Genomic DNA, 21954 nt, shown 5'->3' with positions numbered 1-21954 from the left:
TGGATTAAAGTCTGAAGAACAATCTTCAAATGAGACAAGAGATGGTTTGAGGAGAGGTGCAATAAGAAAGACTCAAGTATGAATAAGAATCACACAAAGTTTAAAATCGGGGAAGAATCTATAGGGGACAGGACACTCAGAAAGGTCCATGTCTCCCTACTTCAACCAGTTGCCTCCATTGGGCCCATGAAGGAGTCTCAAAAACATCTGAGGTTTCAAATCAGTATATAGACTGTCCCTACAAATGCTGTTGGGTTAGTTTCCTGACTGGATAATGATAAGCTTGTGTGCCCTGAAGCAACGGAAACAGATTCTGAGATTGCCAAAGTTAAAGTAAGGTGGAAATTATGCTTCCTTCAAAATGAATTGGCTTCATGACCACTTTTTTTCCTTAATCTAGCAATTGCTTTTTTCCATTTTGCTAGAAGTTATCTATTGCCGTAAGCTTGAAATGAAAAGGTGAACTAGGAGGTGTACGGACTGTGCAGTCCTGAGAAGGCACCTGGTCCGGAAGTACAGTAGTCAGCACATGCTGTGCTCTCATTATAGCTTGACCTTCCTTTAGTCCCAAAAATCTATCCCTAAAGTTGGTCTGAAGTTCATTCGCAGGCCTGGTGACTACTTACTATCACTCATAGAAAAGAGTGAGGTTTTCTGTATTGCAAAGGTATGAAATGTCTGAGTTTAAAAAATAAAATCGCAGTTGCTGGGGTTGGGCTAATTCCCCTAGCCCAGTTTTTGTAGGATGTGGCTGTGGCCACGAGGCTCCTGCTGAATGGATGGGCACCTAAACCATCACTGAGGTAGGGAATGTGCAGTAGGAACCCTGCATATCAGGGCTCAGCGTCTGCAAATGGGCCATGAATAAAGAGCTGGCTGCCTCTCCTTGGCAGAGGGATCCTGGGGAGTGGGTGTGGAAGGCAGGATCTCAGACTCCTATCGCAGGAGCTGCTGGCCTATGAAGCCAAATTTGGGGAAGACCGCACGCCTCCTCTGCTTGATGTAATCAAAGGCATCCTTCAGGCAGAACTCTTGGTCTTCATTAGGTAAGCCATGCACGCAGATGGTGTGTGAATGGGGGACCCCAGCCTTGCTTCCCCTTTCCCTGACTTAGTGAAGCCTACTGCTTCTTAAAATTAGCGGGAGCTAATGTCAGCCGTGTGACTGTCTTACACGGGATCCATTTGTACCGCAGGTGGACCATGCAGGATTCCAATGTCCGCTGAGAGACATATGGCAGGGCTGTGATATGCGGGTTGGCCAAGAGCTCGCACTTGCAAGCGCGGCAGGTACTTCCAAGGTGGAGCAACGGAAGGATTGCATCTGGGCCGTCCTGGTCGTAAGCAGGCCTGCAGCTGATGTTGCGCGCTGGTCTCCTGCACTGGCTCCTGAGGGCTTTCTTGGTTTCAACCTCCTCTCGTGCAATGGGTTTTACATCCAGGGAGCCCTCAGGATATTCCGAACGGAAAGCCTTTGAGGAAGTAGACTGCGGCCCCCAAGAAGGAAGGCGGGACGTGCCGGGCGCAGGGCGCCCACGTTGCCCTCCTGGCGCAGCCGCTGTCCCGCACGCGGCTGTCCGCGGCAGCAGGTGCGCATGCGCACGCCGCCTTCCGGGGCAGCTCGCAGTGTCGTCGCCGCGCTGCCATGTCCGACGCGGCACCACCCGAGACTGGTGTGGAGGGAGGGGCGCTGAAGATTTTGGTCAGGCGTTTTTGCGGGGTGGAGCCGTTGGATTACCCCAGCCTTCCCAGGTGAATGGGAGCTCTTCTGCCCAATGACGTGGCAGGTCATTTTCCCTCAGGTCCGCAGGTAAGTAACTGCTGCTCTGGTCCCTGTCAGGGGTCAGGAATGTTCCAGAGCTTCCCGGTAGCCTTTCGTGGACTGGTGGGGGCGGGGGGGGGGGAGTGGGATGTAAATGACCACCTAGTCTACCGATGCTGTAAGTATGGGCTGTGGCTGCGGTGCTGCCCTCGCTCGTGTCCTGTGTTGCTTCGAGGGGCGCTCCTGCCGGCTCCTGGCTCCCCCAGGTCTGTCCTCGTCCCTTAGGTCAGACTCTTCTCCCTGATGACAAACCCGACACGTGTGTGGACCACCTGAACACATGCCTGATAGAAAAGTGTGGCTGCCTTGACATTCTCTGGAGGCTCCCTGTGGCCCCATAGCCGCTCAAGTCTCAGGACTTCAGGGAGGGACTGGAGAGTCTTCATCGTGACCAGAGCTTTTCGGAGGGAGAGTGAAATTGGGTTTCTGTTTCTCAAAAATGGGTGAATTTATGGGAGTAACGCCTCAGGGGACACTTGTGTTTGATACGGTGGAGGCCCGTCTAGTGCTGATCTCATCACCCCCCTCACTGCGGGGAGCTGGGCCTGTTCTGTCTGAGCGTCTGACCTAGTGCTCTGCCCTGGATTATGTGTTAGCCAGGCCTGGTGCCACCTTCAAGGTCACTTAGGTTGGGAAGGAGGAGCTGGAATGGGTGTGTTTGCCTTTGGGGTGAGGGTAAAACTTGTTGTCAAACAGGTCTCTGATTGGGATACAACCAGTCCCCTGTTCTTGTCCTTCTTTGTGGCATAGGCCTTGGGCTGGCCCAAAGCTGACCTGGACCTTGGGCTATTGGCTCCTCACCATCTAGCATGCCCAACCCCTTTGGAGGACTCTGTCATGGGCTAGCTTGGGTGCAGGACACTAAGGCATTAACTATTAGTGTCAGTTGAGAGCCTGGGAATCTCTGGGTTTGGAGGATGTTGCCCAACACCCATCTTTGGTTGAGGGGTGGGCCTTTGGTCTCATAGAAAGGTTAAGTTTCTCTTTGTCATTTAAGGATCTTCCTAATGACTCCTTAATTTTATTATAGTAGGTTTTTAATTATCATTAATAACCTTCTTTAACCATAGTACCAGAGTTGTGGTCTCTTAACATTGGATATGTATCTCTTAGGCTACATTAACGTAGATAATATATTATTCCACTTATATGAGGTACCTTAGAAGAGTCAAATTCATAGACATAGAAAATATAATGATGGTTGATAAGGCCTGGGAAGACCAGGGAGTAGGGAGAAATTGTTTAATTGGTACAGAGTTTCAGTTTAGGGTGATGATGAGTTCTGGAGATGGAAGCTGATAATGGTCCACAACAATGTGAACTTACTTAATGTCACAGAATTGTACACTTAAAAAATGATTAAGATGGCAAATTTTATTCTCTTTACCACAATTAAAAATATGTATCTTAAAAAAAGCAAAAATGATATTGTTAGGATAATGGATACTGTTAGCTGGCAGGTGGGGGCAGTCGTGGCCCCAGGGGAGCATGAAGGGAGCTCTCTAGGTATGGGGAATGTTCTTAATCTGGGTGGTGGTCCCATGGATATGTTCAGTTTGTGAAAATTCATTAGGCTGTAAACTGACGTGCGCTTGCGTCTGAATCTTAAAGTGCAAAGAAAAAGAAAACAGTGGCAAGTTTTAAAGAGTATAAATTTGTTCTATATTATGCTGCTGAGTGCCATGTGCAAGGCACTCTCCCACTCGCTTAGCTCTATTACAACATTCTGAGGGAAGTGCTGCTTTATGAAAGGAAATTGAGGAATGGTGATTTCCAAGGAAAGAGTAATCATTTACAAGTTTGTAGTAGGAGACACCAAATATTTCAAATCTTCGCGGTATACATCTCTACTGGTATATTCTTTTGCCTACTCAGTTTAAAGTTTTAGAATCTTTAAAATAGAACTTGTAACCCTTAAATAAGACCTGGTGTTAAATTACATGTGTCTCAACCAGAAGGAAAAATAATTATCCAGTTTAAACCAAACTTTCCCACTTATGTAAATTTGAGGGTAAGCTGCGATCATAGAATGGTGCTAGCTCTGGATAGTTCAAAAACAATTACGATAGTCTTTTTTTTTTTTTTTAATCTAAGTGGTTTTGAAACATTTATTATCCCTTTAAAATTTTTTAGAGGGTGTGGATCAAACTAGAAATTCATTTGGAAAAAATGTACATTTAAAAATGTACACATTGTACTATTTTGTGTTAAAATGTCCTTTCCTTTCTTCATCCTTACTTATTTTACAGGAGGGAGAAATATTCTGATAAGTCTTTTCCTTTTAGATTCTGCTTTCCTGTGTCTGTCTGCTGTCTCCACCCTTCTATTTCCATACTTCTCTGAGGCATGTTAGTCTTTCTTTGCTTAGTTTTACTGAGCTTTGCAACAGCCTCAGCCTCAGCCACATCCAGTTATCTCCAGCTGGCTGATCAGAACTCAGAGCAGCCGTGGGTGGGATCCTGCTGCAGTACAGAGAGACATGTGCCCTGGCTGGCTGCTCTGGGCCTTGTTCTCTGTCATAGCCCATCAGATTTTTGAGACTGTATCTTGCCCCAGGAATTGGGCCTGGTTAAAATAAACTGTTCAGAACACTCTCACAGAGTTGTTATCTGGAGAGGTTGGGAAAGAAGGCATAGAAGGACAGTCATTTGGGAAAAGATAAAAGCAGTACAGGAAATGGGGAAGAGAGGAACAGAAGTTAGTTCTTATCACAGCCAAATTGGTGCATCTTGCTATGCATCTTCTGAAATATCTCCTTTGACCGGCACTTTATAGGATGTCTGCTGGTAACTCCTACTTATTTCACAATCCTGAATTCAAGGGTGCCCATCAGAGAAGAATACAGCCTCTATTGAAAAGACTCCCACATGAAGCCCATTGTGCTATCTCCTAATTTTAGCTTGAAATCAGGCATGCTAACATATTTTAAATGAGGGATCTGTGTGCACCCTCAGTCACTGCAGACAAGCCATTCTCCTGCTATGTGGAAACCTCCCATTTCTCTTCCCTACTGTGTCTTTGGTCAACAGTTATAAACTCTTTCTCAGACAGCTGGTTATATATTAAAGTCTATTTATAACAGTCAACGGACAACTGCTTGTTTATGGGGAATCATGGCAATTTTTGCTTAGGAAGGACAATCGGGGCATTTCTTCTGTTGTGGAGCGGGTTCAGCCACTGGACTCCACAAACATTGCCTCACTTGTCTTCTTACATTCTGTGGACTGAGGTTACCCTGGGTGCTAATGATGAATTCAAACCCGGCACAGACTGCTGGTTCTTTAGTCAAGGTTCTTGGGGGCTGGACAATGGAAAACATGAAACAATTATACTTTGTGAGGAAAAGGAAGTATAAAAGTACCCATAGTTGTGAGGAACAGCATACTATACTCGAAATCTGAGTACAGTTCATGAAAATGTAGATCCCTTGCCAACCCCTACCCCACATCCCTCCCCCAACACACCCATGGCTCTACTTAAAATAAGACCATGTAATAACTTGTTAGCATTGGAAACAAAATAAAATAAAAACCGTCTATTTTGGTAGGTCTTGAGGAACTTTTTTTCAGACTTTTTTCTTTTTACTAGAATATAATATAAAACTAAAGTCCAGATATGAATGGACAGTGAAATTTGTGAACAGGAAAAAAAATCTGTTTGGATACCCAGAGGATGTCTTGAATCATGTTTTTTTTAAACCAGCTCTAACTTTAATGTGATGACCTTGCCCCCTTCCCCAGTTTTTTAAATAATAGAAGAGATAATGATATTTAATTTTAAAATAGTATGTATTCAGCTTTTAACCCAAGAAAACAGAAAAAAATTAAAATGGGCTATATCCTCACTGCCCAGGTTTTCTTTTTTATTAAAGAGAACTCTCACTAGTGTATGGTTAAAAACTCAATTGGACAGCTTTAAACTAAATGTGAGATGAAAACTAAAAGTATTCATAATTATTACCAGAAAAAGTTGTATGTATATATCTTACACACATACAGATATATTTGTATCCATGGAGAAGTTTTTTTTTTAAGATTTTATTTATTTATTAGAGAGAAAGAGTGTGCGTGTGAGAACAAGCAGGGGTGGGGGGCAGAGGCAGAGGGAGAAGCCGACTCATTGCTGAGCAGAGAGCCCTTGATTACAAGACCCTGAGATCATGACCTTAGCCAAAGGCAGATGCTTAACAGACTGAGCCACCCAGGAGCCCCTCCATGGAGAAGTTTTAAACAAATGTATTTAGATAAGAAAATAGACCTCATCCACTTACTTGTTAACTAATTCTAATTTCAGTTTATTCCACATCATCTATAAAGCTGAGTACATCTCATTCATTTTATTGTGTCTTTTCCAAAAGGTGATAATTATAACAAACATGATTTTGAGTGACTTTTTATAGTTAATAATTTATATAATTTGTAAATTAGGATTTTAGAATTCTATGTTTCAAAGCAGTAAGTTATCCCTAAGTAACTGCTTATTCCAGTTTAGCTGCATTTGTTTAATTTTGTGATTTTTTTGAGCCATAGTTTAACTTTTGTTTTTCTGTGTTGTTGTGTTGTTTTGTTTTTAAGATCAATTTGGACAAGAAGCAGCCTTGTGTTGCTGAAACAATTTATTCTTAATTCTGTGCTCTTTGGAACACCTTTCCAGAAACAGGGTAAACCTTGTCCTTTTCTTTCAGTATGGCCTCTTTGAGATTTGGTGCTTGTGCATTTTTCTTTCCGTCTCTCCATCAAAAGCTAAATTAATAATGAGATGCACATAAATCAAGCCAAAGTCCTTTCAAGAGGAGACTACAGAAATATCATGGTTTCATTTCTTACATTCTACTTAAAACCTCAGATGCAAAACTGCAAAAGCCTTATTTAGAGGTTAAAATCTGTTTCAGGTTGTTCAGACAAAGTCATTCTCATTCCTGATTCTCACTAGAAGCAGAGGTGAAGGTTGAGCTACTTAAGGCTTTTTCTTTTGGCAACAATAGATGTTAAACTGTCAAAGATGGAGGGGGGAGAGAATGGTCACTTCATCTCAGAAGTCTTTTTTTATGGATTTGTCAATGAAAAGAAGTGAAAGTTTTACATTGACTAATGCCTCTGTGAGCGATTTGAGGTGGAGTTAAATAAAATGGGAAGATAAAGATTTAGATAGGTTAAAAGGAGTGTTTTCAGAATTGTGTTCCATACATGCATATACAAAAAGATTAAATAGTCAGTAGTAATGAGTGGTATATCATTTTAAGCAAAAAACTAGTTATGTCCGTTTTGGGCCATATGTTATTATGTTTTTACTGTTAAACAAATCAGTGTGGTTTTTCTTTTAGCAGCTAGAAGGTCTGAAATTTTCAAGAACTGAACACTCTTTGAGCAGTAAGAACCATATGATAAATGTCTTCCACAGACTATATAATGTAACTTTTAGAAAAAAGAAGCTATCTCTCAGGGTCACTCGGTCCCCAAGATACTGAAAGATCCTGTATTCAGAAAAACACATAAGAAACCAACAAAATTCCTATCAGGCAATTTTGGAGCAGAAGAGATCGACAAGTTTTCCTTTCTTTATTCTTAAAAATCACTTACAGGATAGGTTCCCAGGAACAAGGAATGATGATTTTGAGCATCCTTCTTCCTTTCCTTTCGTTTCCTTTCCTTTCGTTTCCTTTCCTTTCCTTTCTTTTCCTTTCCTTCCTTTCCTTTCCTTTCCCTCTTTTCTTTTTTCTTTTCTTTTCTTTTCTTTTTTTTTTTTTTTTTTAATTTTTTTTTTTTAATTTTTATTTATGATAGGCACACAGTGAGAGAGAGAGGCAGAGACACAGGCAGAGGGAGAAGCAGGCTCCATGCACCGGGAGCCCGACGTGGGATTCGATCCCGGATCTCCAGGACCGCGCCCTGGGCCAAAGGCAGGCGCCAAACTGCTGCGCCACCCAGGGATCCCTTTTCTTTTCTTTTCTTTTCTTTTCTTTTCTTTTCTTTTCTTTTCTTTTCTTTTCTTTTCTTTTCTTTTCTTTTCTTTCTTCTTTCTTTCTTTCTTTCTTTCTTTCTTTCTTTCTTTCTTTCTTCTTTTTTTCAGTTTATTTTCTTTTATCCCCCCTTTTTTTGTTGTTGTTGTTGTTGAAACCACAGAAAGAGTCGTTTCCCAGACTCACTGGAACAAAGGAATAGAACATACTTTCACCAAAGCTTTCTAGGAAACTTTGGAAGGGTGAGGAGGGAAGTAGATCATCCAGGGAAGTGATTTAAGGTCATTGGTGACAGAGTAGAGAATGAAGGGGAGAGAAAGAGAGAGAGAGAGAGAGAGAGAGAAGAGCAAACCTAGGACAAGAGCTGTAAGTGCTGCTGGATGCAGTTGGAATCCTGGGGAGCTGAGGCGATGGGGAAACCACTTGAGAATCCATTCTGAAGCCGTGGGTGCTTCTGGCACCATTTAGTGCAGTGCTTCTCTCTGCTGGCTCAGTTGGGCTAAGTTGAGTTTGGGGCCAACAGACACAGTTATATTAGAATCTCTGTAGGGAGATTCGCTGTGTTTAAAATCCTGTCCAGGGGCACCTGCATAGTTCAGTTGGTTAAGTGTCTGACTCTTGATTTCAGGATCTTGAAATCAAGCTCCCTGTTGGGCTTTGGGCTAAGTGTGGAGCCTGCTTGGGATTTTCTCTCTCTCCTTTTCCCTAAGCCCCTTCTCCCTGCTGTTTCTCAAAAAACAAAAAACACAACAACAACAAAAAAATAAAAAACAAAATCCTGTCCAGGTGATTTTGTCCATGCAGCTGTGGAATCAGCTTCTGATCAGGGAACTAGCAGGTAGGTTTTCAGAGAGTGACTATTCCAGGAAAGATCTTGTAAATTCCAGCGTGGAAAGACTGTTAGGTGTTAACCTTGAGTAACGCTCCAGCTCATGCCTGCTTGGTGGAATTGTTGGGAAGATTATCCTTGTGGTTGAGCTCAGAGGTTTGGAATTAAATAACACTGAGTTCAAATCCATTTACCAGGTGTGTATTCTCAGGCAAGTTAATTTCCTTAAGCCTCAATTTTCCCATTTTGTAAAATGGGGGCAAAAATACTTGTAAGGAGCATTTGGTATTTTAACTACCCTCAGTATGCTACCTGACATGGAAAGCTTGCAAAAATTATAGCTGGTCTCTTCCTCCTCTCTTACTCTTGTTATTATTATATCTAATGCCTAACAAAATGTATAAAAACCTATATGTTACCCTTTCTTTCCATTTCTTTTTTAAAAAATATCTCATTTATTTACTTATTTTAGAGAGTATATACTTGAGTGAGAAGAGGGGCAGAGAGAGCAGAAGAGAAAGAATCTGAAGCAGACTCCACCCTGAGCCTAGAGGCCAGTATGAGGCTTGGTCTCATGACCTTGAGGTCAGGACTTGAGCCAAAATTGAGTCAGAGGCTTAGCCGACTGAGCCACCCAGGCACCCCTGTGGAACATTATTAGATATATATTATATAATGTGTAATGTTTTCTGCCCATTGGTTTTTTTTTTCTTAATGTTGGTGGATTAGTCAAAGGACTAAATCCTGTTTGTCTCAGTGGGGTTTAAGCCAGATCAGGCTGGCTGGGCATAGCTCTGCCTATAACCTCTTTGCTAAACAGGCTTCAGTTGCTGTGGGTCATTGTCAGGTTCAAGATCCTCCAAAGCAACTTTAAGGAAAAAGGAGCAGCAAGAAGCCTTTTTCTCCAAGTTGCTAAATATCAGTTTTCACATATATAAATTACTGCTTAATGGCAAACTTTTTACACTGCTATTTTAGATGTGGTATGTTATCATTGCCTATTTTAAAATGTGCATTTACGCATGGAAATGTATAGAAGAAAGTAAATCCTAAATGTTAATGCCAGAATATTGACAGTGGTTATTTTCTATAAGGTGGGCTTTGGTTAATTATCAGTTTATTTTTATGACCTTTTGTATTTGAAAATTTTTTTCCTTAAAATAGGCATGTATTACTTTTATGATAAGAAAAATAAAATACATGTCCACTGTAGAAAATTTGGAAAATCCAGAAAAGTATAAAGAAGAAAATAATAGTCATTCTATATCTACCACTTAGTTAAAAATGCTAACATTTTGGCCGATTTACTTTCTCTCATCTCTCTATATATGTCTGTGATCATAGAGTATGTACAATTTGGGGAACTCAGTTTCTTGTCCTTCTTTCCTTTTTTTGATACATATGTTTTAAGCATTTTATTATATTAAGAACTCTTCTTAGGCTACATAATAAATTATAAATACAGTTTACTTGACTATTATACTACATTTTTCTACTTTTTTATAGCAAGCATCAATGATATATTAAACATCTTTGTTAATGAATCTTGGTCCATATTTCAGAATTTTTTTCTAGATTGCCAGAATTACTGGATTAAAATGAATGATCATAATTTAGTTATCTGTTGCTATGGAACAGATTGATCCAAAAACCAAGAGACTTAAAAAAATTTATTGTCATTCATGATTCTGTGGGTTGAATGAGCTGAACTTGACGGTTCTAGTTTCTGATCGCATGCAGTCAGGTGGAGGCAGGGTCTGGAGTCATCTGAAGGCTTCAGTGGGCTGGACATTTAACAGAGCTTCTTTACATATGTCTAGTGTCTCTGTGCTCTTCCCCATGGCCTCTCCCCAGTGAAGTGGCCGAGATTTCTTCCATGGCACTCAGGGCTCCGAGAGTAGGAAGGAAAGCTATCAGTCCCTTCAAGGCCAGGGCCAGAGCTGGCACAATGTCACTTCTAGCATATTCTGTTATTGAAAGCAGTAACAACCAGCCTAGATTACAGTTTTGTTTTGTTTTCTTAAGATTACAGTTTGTGATGGAAGAAAGGTGGTGTGTACCTGCTGGGAGGGTAGGAATTAATGGCAGTAACTTTGGACTCAAGTTACCAGATGACATTTGAAAATGTATTCAAATATAGTTTGGTATAGTTTTAAGCAAACTTGTGAAGTGGTTGAAATATCATAAAATCAGAAAGAAATTTTTGTCAGAAAGAAATCTTAGTAATGCCCCTTAAAGAAGAATGAAGTAAAGAAGCAGGCCTGTCAAGATTGGCTGCGCTCAGCAGCCCTAAAGATACAGTGAGGGCACAGCTGGAGTGGAGTACTAACTACTAGGAAATTCTGTTGAATGACTTGTCATGCCTCGAGCAAACACAGAACTTTCTCATTATCTGAAGTTCAGATCAGGCTGTCCCTGTCCAGTGTAGACCTCCAGGTCCAAACCTCAACCTGAGCAGCAGTGCCCGAAGAAAAGGTGGGGAATGCTGGCAGAACATTGTTCTGGGGCAGGCCTGGAGGGCAAGCTGGCACTGGAAAGAGACTTGAGATAGGGCTATGAGGGGAGGGAAGGGGCAGGCACAGGACCACGTGACTGAGGCAGAGATATTCAACTCTGGCTTAAAGATACAGTACTTCCATAGTGCTTATCTAACAGTGAGCATAAGTCCACTGTGACTGTCTTTCTGGAAATGGTTGTCATTTTGCTTGGTGTGACCTTCCACCCAGTGATCAGAAATCTAGCATTGTGCCCTGGTGGAAGTGAACCCACAAGGTATTGGGAGGCTCTGAAATACTCCAGAAACAAGAAAATGAGGATTCCTCCTTCATCTGCCTCAAATCCTCCTCCACCCTGCTCCTACCACTCTAGAGCTCCCCCCTTCTTTTCACCCATGTCCTTCAACGAAGCAATCCCACCATCCTTTGCTGTCCCAAGTCATCATGAAATCAGGGGTGGAGCTTCTGGAGCTCCCTGCTCAGATTCAAAGTCAGCCTCTACCACTTAATACCTGTGAGTTTTGTCAACTTACATAGTTTCTCTGCACCTTGGCTCTCTCATCTATAAAAAGAGGATTTAAAGGATAGTCTCATCTTTTTGGTTGTAGTGAGGTTTGAATGAGTTAATTCATGTAGCTTTTTAGAACTATGTGTGGCGCACAATAAACACAATGCATTAGTTATTTTAACTTTGTATCAATTTTTCAAACTTAAAATTTTTTTTGAATTTTAAAGAGATTTTATTGTCTTAGAGCACTTTAGGTTTCCAACAAAATTGAGCAGAAGGTACAGAGATATCCACATTATCCTCTGCTCCCCAAATATGTATGGCTTCCTCACTATCAGTATCCCTCACCAGACTGGCACAGTTGTTACAATTGATAAATCTATAATTGACACATCCTTATCACCCAGAGTTCATAATTTACATTAGGATTAATGCCTAGTAGTGTACATTCTGGGTTTTGACAAATGTCTGTTATAGTATCATGCAGCCTAGTTTTGCTGCCTTAAACCCTTTGTGTTCCATTTGTATCACTTTTAATAACAACCTTCCTAAAATTGTAGGTAATAGACATTTCATAAGTGAATTTTATTTCTTGTTCTAAACCAAGCTGAGTTTGTTTTTATGACTTACAGTTGCTCCACAGAGCCAGGCACACACCACAATGCAAAAGTATACTGAATAATTGATAGGCCACATGGTAAGATGGATGAACAAGATCGGTGGATGAATATAAAAGACTCAAACGGAGATGAGACTTTAATTTTTTTATACTTAATATTTTCCAAATTTTTCTCCTGTAAGTATATTATTTTATAATCAGTAAATAAACTGAAGGTGACTTTGGTCTGTGTGTGTGTGTGTGTGTTTGTGTGTGTGTTTAACGGCCTTAAACTTCTTCTTTGTTCCTCAGCCCCTTCCTCACTCACTAATTCTTAGCCCTGGCTCATCTTTTGGCAGTGAGCGCCATGTTATCTATGGCAGGAAGTACTGGGTTTTTCAGTTAGTGTTCACTTGTATAGTAGTTAAGGGCGTAGACCAGAGCCAAATGCTTGGGTCTGAATCTCAGTTCTTCCCAACCTAGCTGTGTGAACTTGTGTAAATTACTCACTTCTCTGTGTTTGCTTTGCCTCCTCTGTAAAATGATAAAATGATGGTAACATAGTCACTGGGATTTGTGAGGATTATTTGAGTTAGTACATGTAAAGTTAGATAGTGACCCACATACAATATCTGCTTGTAAGTTGTACCTCTGCAGCTTGTTAGGATGCCTGGCATCAGCCGGGAGAAATTTCTGTTCCAATTAAGCGCTGTCGAGTATCTGTTTGTGCCCTTCCAGTGTGCTGCCACCTCCATACAGTGGCCTGAAGTATAGTTCTGACAAAAGAAGCTACATTTTCCATTTTTATACATATTTTACTGTAGGCTTCTGTTATCTTTTGAACTAAAGCTGTTTTGTAATATAATAAACACATCAAGGGCATTATTAGATTTAGAGATTAGATTACAAGGCAGATTATAAAGGGGGAATCTACTTGCTCCTTTGATCCTCCTTTTGCCCTTTGATAGCAACATCAAGATACAAGACTAGAAGGTGAGCTGAGCCCCTGGTGCAATTGTCTAGTCAAAAAGTGGTCCAGGCAGGTCTTATCACCCTGTATCCCAGCTCATCTTGGCATGGGCTACGAGAATTTGTATAGCTGGAGGTTATGGCCTCCCAGCCAAAGTGCCAGTCACTAGATCCTTCATAGTTTGAGAAATGTTTAGTGTTGTGAATTCTGCCCACCACAGTCAAATCTGGTTAAGTCCAAATTCAAACCTTTTTGGTTATTATTGTGCTTCTTTTAGCTGGGGTTTCCCCAAAGTTCCTACACTGGACAATATTTGATTTTGGTCAGTATTAAAAAAATCTTAAAGCAAAATGATTCTATTTGCAAATCAAATGTGTTCCTTTACGAAAATGACTTCATTCAACAAATAGTTTTGAGTAGCTACTAGCTCCAAGGCCTGAGGTGGGTGCAAGAGTACAGTGATGAATAGGCCAGTGAAGATTTCTTTCTTCATGGAGCTTGCAGTCTGGCCAAGAGTTAAAGGCTGACTTGTGAATCAGTGATGTTCACTGCCTCAACACCGAGAAATAAAAGCCCCACACCCTACATGTTTCTTGTAAAGTCTGAGGATTGTTTCCTGTGATTCCAGGTCAAATCTCAACTAAGAGGATCTAATCAATTGTCTGTTTTCCCTCCCCTTCTCTTCACCAACCCCTCTTTCTGGATCCTTCTTTGCCTCACTGACTTCTTGTTGAAAAACTGTGGTTGGTGCTTTTGATTGGTGGATGTATTAGTCTGGATTTTCCAGAGAAACAGGACCAGTAGGATATATATGATATATTGTAAGGAATTAGGTAATAAGGAATGAGATTTATTATGAGGAATGTGTCATATAGTTATAGAGGCTGAGAAGTCTCAAGTTCTGTAGTTGGCAAGCTTGGAGACTCAAGAATGCTAATGGTATAGGTTCATTCCAACGCAAAGTCCTAAGAATCAGGAAAGCCAATGGTTTAAGTTCCAGTCTGAGCCTAGGATGTGAGAAGATAGATGTCTCAGCTTGAGGAAGGATAGGAAGAAAACACAAATTTTTTCTGTTCTTCCTTTTTATTTTATTCAGGCCTCCCATGAATTGGACAAGACCCACTTACACTGGAGAGCAATCTGCTTTATTTCTTTCGTGGATTGGAATATTAATCTCATACAGAAACACCCTCATAGGCATATTATTACAAACATACCCAGAATGTTGTTTAACCAAATATCTGGCAGCCTGTGGCCCAGTAAGTTGACACATCAAGTAAGTTATCACAGTGGAGCCATCATGTGCCCAAATTCTAGCTGCAAGGGAGGCTGGGATAATAAATATCTCTGGCCTTTGAAACTTATATAAGAGATAGGTTCCATATCGTAAGGTGAGAGATTCCTTAAGCCTGTAAAGGAAAGACTAGCTCCTGGCTCACTAAAAAGAATGGCAAATGTTTCCTAGAGTCTTGAACCCAGTTTTCTTGATTCCAAGTCTGGTGCTTTTTTCACTACATCTTGGTTGCCACTTTTCCCCCTTTGTTTTCAGAAAACAGGCTAGTAGGGTAAGAGAGCATGGAGAATTCCATTCTTGAGTGTGTATTTAATTATTTCTACACTGGAGCAAATGCCATGGGCTGATTTTTTTTTTTTCATGGGAATTCAAGCCCCACTGTCTTTGGCAGAAAGTCCTAACTATTTTTGGAAGTTGGAAAAAAATTCAGAGAATCTGGTTCACTTTTGGTCATGTACAGTAATGTTATTTTTATGTATCTAGGACAGTGACATGGTCAGTGCTTATTTTTAATTGGCTTTTGGGGATACAAGGGTGGGCTCTGAGGTCAGAAACAAGACAAGGAAGTCACTCATAATTGGCTGGAATCCTGTCCCTTTAGTCTGTACTTTCTATCACAAATCTTGAGTGCCTTTACTTCCTTTCAGAGCCTACCAGGCCGCTTTCTTTGGTCTTCCTATTTCCTTTTGATTCCAACTAGAATGTTCTCCAAGGTTTGGTAGAAAGTGCCCTGGTCCAAGAATCAGGGCACCAGCATTTGAGCTGTAGCTTTTTCACTTAATCACTGTAAGTGTTGAGCAAGTTGCTTACTTACTTGGAATTTCAGTTTCATTATCCGTGAAACAAAGTTATTGGATTAGATAATGCCAAAACAGAGGACTTTTGCCTGAAAATCATAATATCCAAGTAAAAATGGCTTTAAAAATAAGGGATATATAATGTCAAAATAAAAACTCTGGACTTAAGATTACTTCGTGGATTGGTTCAACAGCTCAGTGTTATAATCAAGGACACAGACTTTTGTCTTATCGTACTATCTTCTTTAGTTTGATGTCTCTCTTGATGGTTACAGATGGCTGCTGTGGTTTCAGGCGTCAAGAGTATACTTCCTTGTGAGGTTTGTTTTTTTAATCAGGGAGGAAACCTTTCATAGAAGATCTCGGCAAACTTTCCATAGGTTCCATGCCATAGTTGCAAAGGAAGGTGGGAAAGTGACTTATTAGACACTTCCCTAGTATGATGTCTACCAGTGAGAATAAAGACCAACAAAATCCTTTTAATTTTCAAGATATTTTTGGTGTTCTTCTTCAGTGAATACAAGGATCAGGCTTTGGCACTGCTACTTGAGTGTTGGGTCTTGTGTGCCTTTGGGAGAATAGTGGCCTCCTCCTATGAAAGGTGCGTGGAGTGGATCTTGGCAATACACTTCAGAAAGTTTTTCATGGATAAAGTAATGAATTGCCTGTTTTGGGGTGCTATTTTTAAAATGCAGAAACATAGAGATATACCAATATATGCTTCTCATGAACTTTATATTTTTTCGTGTTTCTTTCTGTAGTACATCCTCATCACATGGCAAGGTTCCAAGTATCCCATTTACCCTGATCATGGGTTGGGTTCGCTGGAAATAGACAACGAGACAGGAATTAAAACCTGTAGTTCTCTGTAGTATAATTCTTCCACTGAGACTTTACATCAGTTCCACATGGTATCTTTTCCTATTTCTGATAGTTCCAGCACCATAGTGTTTATAGACCATATGGCCTTAGTGGCAGGACTACTTTTACCATAGCCTGGACCTGCCATAGAGCCTTTTCTGTCTAGGCCACCCAGAAATCTGACAGCCTTTTGTATCACCCATGTAGGTTGACAAAGTATTCTTGCATGTGGGCCCTTGTCTCCAGAACCTCAAGAGGTTCACCAGGTTTGTGCTTCCTTATTAATGGTGTAGCATGGTGGTCCTTTCTCCTGTGGATTTGTTCACATCTTCAGTCATGGGTTTAGATCTGAAAAATACCTCAGGTCAAGAAACTGGGCAAGGACTGTGACATTTTATTAAGATGTATGCCTTCTCTTGCCAGTTATCTGTCCTTAATTTTTTGCTGGTACAAGTTGAGTAGTATTTTTTTAAGATTTTATTTATTTATTCATGACAGAGAGAGAGAGAGAGAGAAGGAGAGAGAGTGAGAGAGAGAGAGGCAGAGACACAGGCAGAGGGAGAAGCAGGCTCCATGCTGGGAGCCTGATGTGGGACTCGATCCTGGGACTCCAGGATCACACCCCAGGCTGAAGGCGGCACTAAACCGCTGGGCCACCGGGGCTGCCCGTTGAATAGTATTTTTGTCTGTCATTTATTATTTTGCTCCTCTGGATGCTGTGCTCCGAGTTAGGCACCCTTGACTGCCACCTCAGTTTTACTGATTCCTGCAATGACTGTAAAGTGCTGGGTTCTGGCAGTTCAGGACTGTATGCTCTTGGAGCCCTATTATCTCCTTGGCTGTCAGTCAGGCTAGTTCTATAATGGTATCTTTTACCCTAGTCAGCCCTGGCCTACAAAGAGGAGCCAATACTGTTTTTTTTTTTTTTTTTTTTTCCCCTTCTCACTGGTGTATGCTTTATGGCTTTACAAATTGTGTGTCCTGAAAAAAAATTGTGTGTCCTTTGGGCTTTCCTGTGTAACATAATATTCTGATGAGTCTTCTGACCATAAACAATATATCCGTTCCAGTATGGCCATTTCCCTGCGCCTCTTAATCCCTTTGTTCACCATCCACTGTGGTAACTCTAGCATTTCAACTTCATTCAGCATGTCCATACCTTTTTCCAAACTTCTGGGAGCTATCATTGTAGTGGGTTTACCATTTCCTAGGGTCTTCCCCAAAGTGTTAAATCCTACATCTCAGAAAAACAATCCCTAGTCCGTTTACTATCCACTACCCAATTTTATGTTCCAGCCCCCTTGATGAAGTACCTCATAATCCAATCCCTACCCCATAATCCATGTCCTTCCCTGGACCTACCAGTACATATAGTAGTTCTTGGCAGTCCTTTATGGTATAGTCCCTATAGTCCCTTTCCTCCCTTTTCAGTTTGTCACCATGGGGTTTTTGGGTGGCACAACTCTGTCTTCCATAGTTCCTAACCCATTGTTTGTTATCCTAAATCTCAAACACAGTGATATCATTGGGAAAAAAATTGTTGATATATTTTATATTAAGAGTCATGGAGCTTTCACTAAGGGGCAATCATCAGTCAGGATAGATTAAGCAATGTTTTAGTAACATAACCCACCAAATCTCACTGGTTTAGTGGAACACAGATTTATTTCTGTCTCACATAAGAGTCTAACTCAGATCAGGTAGTGTTTCTTAGCAGCTTGCCTTGGGGCTATAACTCAAGGATGCAGTAGGACTTTCCTCATTTGACCATGTTATCTAGACACACGGTTTCCCAGATCACCACAAAGTGAAAAAAGAATGCTAGCCTATTGAGGGAGATGTTTTTGATGACCAGTGTAACAAGTGGCTTCAGTACTTTCTTTTGAATCCTGCCAGTTCCCAAACTATCTGCAGAGAAATCTAGGCAATACATTCTGTGTACTCACAAAAAAATAGTATAGGGAACATATAGTATTGTCTATGTAACAGAAATCAAACCCCTAATTCCCTATTAAAAAAAAAAAAAGCAACTTCTCAGTTACACATTTGCATATGCTTGTTTTCGATTCAAGCTGCAGACATAACCCTTTGAATGCCCTTAGTAATGACTGAGAGATTTAAGGGACCAGGTTCAATCTGAGTGTGTATGTGAGTGACCATCTCTGAGGGAATCCCAAAAGTAAATATATATTAGTGGGATTATTTGTGTGTTCTTTAAACATCATTGTGATAGCCAGTTTCTATTTCCTCCATTCTAGGGTAAGATTCTGCCTCTAAAAAGTCCAATACAAACTCTTCATGTTACATAATGCCTCAGTTAGGTGCCTCCTGAGGACTGTAACTGGAAGAGTGGTTTGTGAGCACATATGAAAATGCATCTCCTTTGTGGTTTTTGCAGGTGAAGCAAAAAACAGGATTTGTACAGTATTGATGTTTCTGTGACTTTTTTTTTTTTCATCAATGGACTGGCAAAGTGTAGGAATGTGAACTATATTAAGTAGGTTTTTTTGTGTGCTTTGTTTTACCATTTTGAGTCTTTATACTTTGTAGCATTGTAGTTAATTGTTAAGATTTTGGAATCAAAGAGGCATGAGTTGAATTATAGCTCAAGCATTTAATATCTGTGGTAAATCACTTACTCTTCCTGAGCCTCAGTTTCTTTGTTAGTAATATAAGGATAATAATACCTACCTAAATGATTGGGGAGAAAATAAGGTAATGTACATACAGTGCTTAGGACATTATCTTCAACATACAGTTTAATAATGACATACATATTATAATTATCTTCCCACCTCTCTTTTGGGCTAGGGACCAGGCCTTATCCATTTTTTTTTTATCACTTACCATGGCTAGCATGTTATGAACATTATAGACACTGAGTGTTTGTTAAGGTAATTTAAAGTAACTTCAGTAGTATTTTAGTTTCCATTAGTTGAAATGCCTTGTACAACTTTAAGACATAATAAGAATTACACAGTAATTTTAGGTAGTGCTTTTGATTCCTTATCATAGATTAAGCATTTTGAAAGTTATTTGACAGCAGTTGTTAGTTTTTTATTGAGTCAACTCTTGATTGCTTGCTAAGTTCCGTTTGTGAACTTGGTGGAAAGCATAATGCAAGATAGTGAGCTGAAGTTGGGGCAAATGGAGTGAAACCAATCATAGCCACAGACACACAGCTGCAATTTGGCCTCATTAGCACAGTGCCCTAATTAAGTGCCAAGTAGTTATTATCAATAATTCAAGTATCCATAATGAGCTGATGGAGGGTCCAGTGGAAAGGTAGAAATAAGCAATAGTAGAAACTGCCACTGTTCTAATAATATAGTTTGCCCAATATGAATGTTCTCTGCACTACAGGAAGCTTCTTAATTTCATTCCTACCTATAATTGAATGAAGCCTTAATAACATTGGGGCTTGGGTTATGCTTCTGTCAGAATATATTTAGTTCTATAAATTAGGACCCAACAGAAGCTCTTATAGAACAAAGACAGGGAAAACAAGGCAACTGGGGTCACAGATCAATTCAAGGCAGCACATTTAAAAAAATAAGTATTAAATTATAGAGCACTTTCTATAATACAAATATAGACCTAACAGTCAAATTGAAAGAAGTTAAGAGTTCTGCTTCCAGTCATTAATTATAGATATCAGTATACTGGTGGGTGAGATGAAATGGGCAAGTGAATCTATATTCAAAATGTATTTTTAAAAAACAAGCTCATGTTTAGAACATATTTTTATAACTAAAAGCCAGCATGGAAAAGTTTTTCTAGTAAATTTTTGCTTATTTTCTTTCTTTCTTGTTACTGATACTTATTCAGTATTCGCTGTCATTATCACTTTTCTCTAACTACCCAGATATTAACAACAAATGGTTAAAAAATGGCGTGGATTTTTTTTGGTGGGGTTATAGTGTAAGATTGGTGGTGGATAGAGAGGTGGGACATGAGCCTGGATGCTGAAATCCCCCAGACCCACTGGCCTAGGAGAAAATACATCAGGTTGAGGGTATCCAAATCTTAAATGTGTCCGCTGATTTAACTGAGTTAGCTAAACCTTGGGTTCCTCATTTTCTCCACCTATAAAGTGAAATTACAGATATTACTAATACCACAGGAATTGCTGATAGATAAATCATGTAGGATATGTGGGGAAACTTAGTTACAGTGCCTCTTTAGTATTTTCTGTACACAACACGAAAGACCTTGTATACCCCTGTCTGACCCCAGGAGTTCTTTCTTGTTACCCAAACAGCACCAACAAAAATCTCATCAGAATCAATAGAACAAGAGATGCCACTTCTGAGTAATAAGAATGAGGATTTAAAAAATATAGCATAACAAAAGATTCACATAAAAAGTGAAAAGTACAAAGTTATACTATAAACATGAATTCTTGGAGTGATACAATAAGATGTTTATTCAAGATCTGGGATGTAGGAAAGTAAGGAGCCACTTAACTCCCCTTTTGAAACTTTGTTGTAAATATGGGACTAGAGCGTGGATGTAGGTGCTGAAAGAGATCTAAAAAGATGTTAAAGAAGTCTTGCCAGCTAAGCCAGAGGGACAAGGAGAGGAACCCCAGTGGTATTTGTCATAACGGTGTCTTCATTGGAAATACATAACTCACAGATGCTAGCAATATCTGCCCAACTTCCTTTTTTGGCTGCATCTATCTGGAATGCCAAATACCAGGCCTCTCTTCCCTTCCTGGGGCTCCTGGCATTTCCACTGCCTACCAGATGTGGTCATTGGGTGATTGGGTGATTGGGCATTGGCTCCAACAGGTCTGTCATTGAGATTCCTGGGTTGTTCCAGTCTCATCTTCCTCACCATCTTCTGCAACTATCCCTCTCTACAGTCATGGTTATTATCATCTACTATATGATGACATTCAAAGAGAGTAACACAATTTTTGAAACGAAAATGACACTTTGACGTATAATATTTGATTCTCAGTCAAGAGTTCATTCTGGGAGGCCTTCTGTTCAGAAACTACACTCCAGAATTGCACAGTTACTGTTTCCTAAAGTACACAGTTTATACATGATGAGTTTTTATGTGAGCTGTAGTCTCCTCCAGTGCTTCTCAGAGTGTTACCCACAGGCCAATAGGGTCTCTGAGACTTCTTCAGGGAGCCAGCAAGGTCAATACTTTATTGTTTTTAAAGTAAGAGCTTACTTTGTATTTGTGTTGACATTTGCAAAGATGGCACAAAAGTAGTAGTTGGTAAAACTGCTAGTGTCTCAACAGAAATAAAGGCACCAAATTGGACTATTTGTAGTTGTATTTATTATTCATCACACACTGTTGACACAATTTTTAATATCCATTGTGATCAAATGGAAATCTCCTTTATAAAGTACATCATCTTGAAAAAAGGAAGTTATACAATTTTTTGAATTTGGAACACCATCTTTACTGAAGGAATGGCAAACCATGGATATTTGAATTTGGGTAAATTTCTGCTACTTTCAGAAAAACAACTGACAGTATTTTTGCCAGTGCTAAAAACCTGAGGTTTCAAACCAACAAAAATTCTAAAAAGCCTGTTTGTCACTGTGAGCTTGATAGCTTCCCAATGTTTAAAAAAATTTTTTTATGAGATCGGTGTTACATTAATGAATATTATATGCTAGCATGATTATAATCAACAAATGTTAACTTTTGTTATTGCATAAAGAAATATGTCAACATTTGGAAGATTTTAGTAACTCTAGTGAACTAACACTTTCCAAATGATAGTATATAGTTTTACATTATAACCTGGGTAAAAGACCCATTAAAATGCATAAGGCCAATGGATTTTAGTGTAA

General features: G+C 40.0%; 1 long non-coding RNA gene and 1 pseudogene across 2 annotated transcripts in view; one reads left to right on the top strand and one right to left on the bottom strand.

The window, feature by feature from the left end:
* Positions 1–628: 628 nt before the first annotated feature.
* On the bottom strand, positions 629–1596 carry LOC100687216 (annotated as a pseudogene).
* Positions 1597–1613: 17 nt separating this feature from the next.
* LOC111092268 overlaps positions 1614–21954 on the top strand; it is a 65298-nt gene continuing 44957 nt past the window's right edge. For both annotated transcript variants that reach the window (XR_005355526.1, XR_005355527.1), the window contains exon 1: positions 1614–1809. This is a non-coding gene — a long non-coding RNA (uncharacterized LOC111092268). The remainder of the gene's footprint in view (positions 1810–21954) is intronic.

The sequence above is a fragment of the Canis lupus genome, chromosome 2 (assembly GCF_011100685.1).
Source record: "Canis lupus familiaris isolate Mischka breed German Shepherd chromosome 2, alternate assembly UU_Cfam_GSD_1.0, whole genome shotgun sequence".
Taxonomy (NCBI): domain Eukaryota; kingdom Metazoa; phylum Chordata; class Mammalia; order Carnivora; family Canidae; genus Canis; species Canis lupus.
The sequence above is the reverse complement of the archived record's forward strand: the minus strand, read 5'-3'. Positions and strand labels throughout refer to the sequence as shown.